Source organism: Nematolebias whitei, chromosome 17 (genome assembly GCF_014905685.2).
Source record: "Nematolebias whitei isolate Nwh7 chromosome 17, NemWhi1, whole genome shotgun sequence".
In the NCBI taxonomy this organism is placed as follows: Eukaryota; Metazoa; Chordata; class Actinopteri; order Cyprinodontiformes; family Rivulidae; genus Nematolebias; species Nematolebias whitei.
The window spans coordinates 33,727,310-33,734,200 of NC_056514.1; positions in this window are offsets into that span (position 1 = coordinate 33,727,310).

Genomic DNA, 6,891 nt, shown 5'->3' on the forward strand with positions numbered 1-6,891 from the left:
CAGTGAATAAACAGTTAACATTCATGTTTTGTTTTTCAGGTTTTGTGGCACCTTGACATTTTTCGCAGAAGCTTTCGGCAGCTCACCACTCATAAGTGCATGGAGGACTCGTGCATCTTCTGTGCTTTAAAGGTAAAAACACGTTGGAACCTCTCCCGGCTTGTAGTGGCCTTAAAAGTAAACCATAGATGTGGAACATGTATCATATGGAGAGTTCTGTGAGCATGTGTAAATTTGTATGACACTAAACAACCAAATATTTGGAGTGTATTGTACACTAGTAGTGCAGGTTGTCTTTGAATATGGAAATTAAAGAATGTAGTATAATTTGGGTGGACAATATATTTAAAATTGCAATCATGCTGCTGCTCGATTTTTAAATTTTACACACACAGTGCCAGTTTGTGGATCAGATTTATTAAACTCATGTATTTTCACATCTGCATCACTAATCAGATTTTTTTTCCTTATTAAACTTTGTCCATTAATTAATTATTTATAGCTATATATATCTATATTGGACCTGCTTGTCCTTGGGCATCCATCAGAGGGTGCTGCAGCACCCCAAGCGTCCCTACTTCCATGGCCATGTAATAAGCTAATTATTCTGACGTTTTTCTAATTAAATCAAACGAGTGAAATAATATTTTGAAAAAAAAAAAAAAATCTAAATTTTGAACAAAATTTTAACTTTTAATTTATCATCTAGAGATAACATGATTTAAAGGTTCTTTTAATTTAAAAGAGGGCAAAATAGGTGAAGATGGTTTCTGGATCCGGAACAGATCAGGATTATTTCTGGGTCAGTCTGGATACTTTCAGCATCATATTAGATCACAGTTAGATCGTGGCGTGATTGATGCTGGTTTGCATCAACCTTTTGAACAAAACTCTGTCAGCATTTGAAGGAGACCATGCTGCTTCCCCCCCAGTCTTGCTTTATTTCAAGTCTACAAGTATTTTTTCTTCCAAATACAGCAAATGTTTTCAGTGGTTAACCAACCCGGAGTCTTTCTATGGAGCTTTAATATAGTATTGATATAAAAATCACATAGTTTGGCTTATTTTCTGCAGAAATTAACTCTTTCTGTGAAGAAAACTATACGTGGATGATAACATATGTTCAAAATCTTGAATTATTAATTCAAGATTTATAATGTTTTTACTAATATATGTATGTGTAACTATTGGTATCATGTTAACTGAAAGTGATTCCTGCTATAATTGTGTATTATTTTGTCACAGTGCTGCTCATAGCCCTGAAGATTATTCAGTTTATCTATATAGCGCCAAATCACAACAAAAGTCCTCTCAGGGCACTGAACAGAAACATTCTTATACATATAAAGTAAGTTAACGCTATTTATCTGAGGAGCAGACTGCTTTGAGTCTAACTTCATTGCAAACTCTCATCTTGAACAAGCATGAAGGCGACAGTGGAAAGGAAAAACTCCTCATGAGGAAGAAACCTCCAGCAGGACCTGGCTCAGGACAAGCGGTCATCTGCTTCAACCGGTTGGGTTTGAGAGGACAGGAAGGAGAAAACGAACACACCTTGACAGGTCCAGGATAGAGGCCATCAGTTTTTCTCTAGGAGGAAAGACAAAAAGACAGAATCACACGTTAAGAAATAATTATTACAAATACAAACTACTCATTTGTACGCAGTTGTAACTGTTCATTTGATGAAATGAGACCAATTTGTTCTCCATTAGTCTAAGGTTGTAGCAGCATAGGATAAGGAATAGGTCAGGAAACCAAGCTGACCCTAACTATAGGATTTATCAAAAAGGAAAGTCTTAATCCCAGTCTTAAACTGGTCAATGTGTCAGCCTTACAGACAGAAACTGGAAGTTGGTTCCGCAACTGAAAGATCTGCTTCCCATTCTGCTTTTGGAAACTCTAGGAACTTCAAGTAAGCCTGCAGTCTAAGAGTGAAATGCTCTGTTGGGAAAATATGGAGCAATAAGAGCTCTAATATAAGATGGAGCTAGGTTGTTGAGGGCTTTGTAGGTTAGAAGTAAGATTTTGAATTATATTCTGAATTTGACAGGGAGGTCAATAGAGAGAAGCTAAAACTGGAGAGATATGATCTCTCCTACCAACTCCCATTATAGTCATTTAGTACTGATTTTCTTTTTTTTTTCTTTTGCATATAATAAGGATAAGCATTGTGTATGATAAAATGTCCCAGCTTTTTGCAAATTTAGGGAAGTAAATGTTTATGTCAAGTTGGAAAATCATAAAACACATTAAAACTTATCTTTCACAGAGTTTTACAATGTTTTTCCCAAAAATCTGAGGCTCTCATACTCTTTTTAAACCTAACCACCTGTTAAAACCAAACATATATTTAATGTGTTGTTAAATAATTACAGTATTTTTTTTTGTGTTTGCCTACCTACTGTTTTTGCATACTCCTTGACTACGTTGTGAGACAGTAAAATGCAGCCATTGAAACAGCTACTGCGCTTAAACTCCACAAATATCTCATCATATTTTGCCGATCAAAGGTCAAATTTGCAGTTTAAACCACTGGAGATTAAAAAACACAAGAATCACTGAAAACATTGTAACAACTCACTCTTTGCTGCAGTCACTGTAATATGAGTGAGAGAAGAAGCAAGATTGAAATATATACTGACAGTGGTTCGAGTTCCTTTTGTATTTTTTTACGTTTTTGATAACATTTTGCCTGTTTGTGCATCTGTTACCAAAATACCTCAAAAACCACTGAGCAATGACAGCGTGATCATTTGATCCACATCAACAGTTCTTTTGAGGCCACCACAGCCAACTGACCATAAAAAACACAAAAACGGCTTCAATCCACTCAATTTTACAGACATTGGCTTAAAATTTGAAGTGGTAGTTGCTGAGAGTCATTCGCAACACATACGCCAAGTGCTACTCGTTGTGCAAGAGCTTTGCTTTAAACTTTAACATCAGTTGCTGGATTCAACCCTTTTTGTCTGTTAGCAAAATATCTCACGAATGACAGAATGGCTTTTAAAGAAACTTTGAGAAAACAATCCTTGGATGAGCGTCAACAACTGGTAAAGGTTTGGAGTTCGTCTTATTGTATATGGCCATCATAGCTAATTGAAATTGGCTAACACAAAAATGGTGATATGTCAGTCAGTTTAAGAGATACTGAGCTAAAATTTAGTGTGGTAGTAGCTGACAGTCTTTAGCAATGCATGGCATCTTACAAAATTGAATGAGATTGCAAATTATGCTGTTTTCAAGGTTTAACAATGCTAGCTAGGAATGCTAGCTGTTTTTGTTTCCATTTCTCATAAAAATGTCCTTTATTTTACATCACTAATAGATTAAAAGCCTCAAATGGGAACTTGAATGCAGTTTCTCTTGTCTTCATGTTTTATTCCAGAAACTTTGCCGGTGCATTTTAATGCTCTTTTACAGCAGTGCAGGTTGACTCACACTTGCTGTTTAGCAGCTGCTGATACAGCAGAAGATTAAGATCTGTAACATCATGAAACACTCCTAATGAGAGAACCTTATGCAGCTCCACTCCGGCCATTTGTTGCATAAGTTAACAACTGATATGTGTGTCTTGCTGAGAGGAGGTGTGTGACGTGCACTGTTGTGGTACTGTACATGTGCGGTCGATGTGTGGGTTCCGCATGCTGCTCCGTCTCCAGCGCTTCTCCTGTAATTAATTGGCTGAGCAAAAGCGCTGAGCCAGCACAGCCCACGCTGGGATGCTGATTTGAAAACACACAAATCTTTTGTGCATGCCAGCCATGCACCTTAAGATATTTGATGCACAGGTACACAGGATTGTGCGAGTCATCCGTGGGGGTGGAAATCAAAGGTTTTGGCGTAACGCTCACATTTTCCTGTCAGCTTTCATTAACCATCCTGCCAACTAACAGCTGGAAAATTGCTTTTATGTAGCCCTCCCCCATGACCAAGATTAAAGTTCGAAACATGCATGTTAGGCTGCCTCCAGGCCTCCTGCACACACACACAAAAAAATCTGTGATCTCAATTAGATTTGCCTGGTTAAATAAAGATAAATAAATACGTGTATGAAATTGAGCAAGACTCACAAATCAAACCGATAGCTCACATGTTTTGGTGTGGGGTTCTGTGGAAAAAGTTATGAACAATTATCTTACCTGCTGTAAGCACTTTGACTGACCTCAGTTTGGAGACAGTTTAATTTAGACAAAAACCCAGCTCACAATAAACAACGTCAGTGACCTACAGATTAAAACATGTCTACAGCTAGGTAAATTTGGAATACGTTTTCTCTGCTGTAGGACTATTTGGTGATCATTGTTGCCAAACTTCTACACTTTTTGGATTTTTTGTGACTATTTTCTATTGACCTTCCTGTGACGCTCTTTTTCTGGATCCTTGCTTTCCTCATTGGCTGTTTTGGGCAGAAGAACTCTTTGCTCCCTGGTTTCCTCGAAGCCCTCTCCTTTGAAGAAGCTTGTAAAACCACCACCACTTACCTGCCTGACCCATTCTCCACTGCATCATACCTCCGAGCACCTGTACCTTCCTTCTGTACTCTTGCAATCTAATAAAAAAGACAAGTAAAAATAAAAAATAAAAATTAATATCAAGTGTTTCCCCTACCATTATTCAAGGAGGGCACCCTGCCCTGACAATAGAACAGAGCAGCCTGCCTACCAAATCCCTCACCCTCCACGCAACTCTGCCACTTACAGAAGGGGAGTAGAGATTGTAGCAATCCCCCCCCCAATCAATTAGCTTTTCTTTGTCCTCAGAAGATTAAAACTCTTGTTGTCTTAGTAAATTTCAAAGACTATGAGAAAGAAAACATGTCAGGAGGAGGTGGGAGTGCATCAAGGATCCGCTCTGAGCCCCTTCTTGTTTGCTCTGGTGATGGACCGACTAACAGATGAGGTCAGGCATGAGGTCAGACAGGAATCCCTGTGGACTATGATGTTTGCAGATGACATTGTGATCTGTGGTGAGAACAAGGAACAGGTGGATGTTAACTTAGAGAGGTGGAAGTATGCACTTGAAAGAAGAGGAATGAAAGTCAGCCGTAGTAAGACAGAGTACATGTGTGTGAATGGGCAGGAGGTCGATGGAACAGTGAGGCTACAAGGAGCAAAGGTCACAAAGGTGCAGGACTTCAAGCACTCAGGGACAGCTGTCCATGAAAATGGGGAGTGTGGTAAAGAGGTGAATAAGAGAGTCCAGGCAGGATGGAGTGGATGGAGAAAAGTTTCATTAGTGATTTGTGAAAAAAGGGTGCCAGCAAATGTCAAAGGAAAAGTTTATAAGACAGTGGTGAGACCATATATGTTGTATGGTCTGGAGACAGAGACATGGACATAAAGACAGGAGAAATAACTGGAAGTGGCAGAAATGATGTTGAGGCTCTCCTTAGGAGTAACAAGGATGGATAAGATTAAGAATGAGATCAGAGGTACAGCACAGGTTGAACTAGGAGATAAAGTTAGAGAGACCCAACTGAGATGGTTTGGACATGTCCAGAGGAGGTCCAGTGGGTATATTGGTAGAAGGATGTTAGAAATGCAGCTGCCAGTATAAAGACAGGAGATCTATGGATGCAGTTAGAGAGGACATGGAGGTAGTTGGAGTGAGGACAGAGGATGCAGAGGAAAGAGTGAGATGGAGGAGAAGGACTCGCTGTGGAGACCCCTGAAGAGGGAAAAGCCAAAAGAAGAAGAAGTTTGTTGTTGTAGTAAGTTTACTGGATGCCTGTGGCTATCCTTCTAGACGTCACTGCAACACTTTATCTCTCTCAGCATCAAATAGTTTCCCACTTACAAACACATTTTAGATGTGGAAAACACCCACACACACACACACACACACACATGCACACACTTCAATAACCAGGCAGGGAGATGCAAACGAATGAAACAGGAACAAGCGAGAGAAAAGAAAGCAGTGAGATGAATGAATATTGGAGTTGTTTCTGTCATCACACTCATGTGCAAACAGACACACACAAGAATACACACAAACTCACCTCTCTTACTCACTCCACCTCATCCCTTCCTCCCCTCCTCCTCACCTCCCTCCCTCTTTCTGTAGGGTATATTCCCCCTCCACTCTCCTTGGCGCAATGCTGCAGTCAGCATAGACATCATCTCTCTCTCTCACACACACACACACATGCACACACACACTCACACAATATTGCTCACACTTTTCCTCTTCTTTCTCTCTCACATACACACTCCTCTCCGTCAGCACGACTGCATTACCTTTTCCCATTGCCAACTCTCAGCTCGCACTGCTGAAACCTTTTGTTTCAGAACATTTTCACGCCGTTATGTTCACAGCTGTTTTCATAAACTGCCTCTAAAATGGAACCAGGCATAACATTAGTTTTAGTAAAGCTAAGAATTTCACTTGACAAACCCACTTTGGATTTATTGTCAGGTATATTACGAGTTTAAAGACAAAAACTGCTCATTAGCTTTGAGTTTGGAAGCAAAATAAGAATAATTATTTTTGGTAAGTTGGTAAGAAGATGACATTTTTCAACTGTTTCCAAAGAATAAAATTCATTTATGTATCTTTGCCTATAAAATATTTACTGTACTTATCATCTCCAAGACTGTTTTTACCTGTTCAAAGTGAAATACAGTTGAATAATTGCTTCTCAGAGGTTTAGAGAGATTCCTGCTTTTCTGAAACAAGTTTTATTAAACTTTTATTCAAATAGCTTCTAAGGCCAATGCTATTTTTGTTGTTATCCTTTAAAAAAAGGACAGAGAATATACATTATAAGGCTTTTAAAATGTTCTGACTCATTTCCCTAATAAGCTGTTTAAAACTGAGGGAGTCCATCCATCTGTCCATCCATCCATCCATCCATACATACTTACATACGTACGTACGTACGTA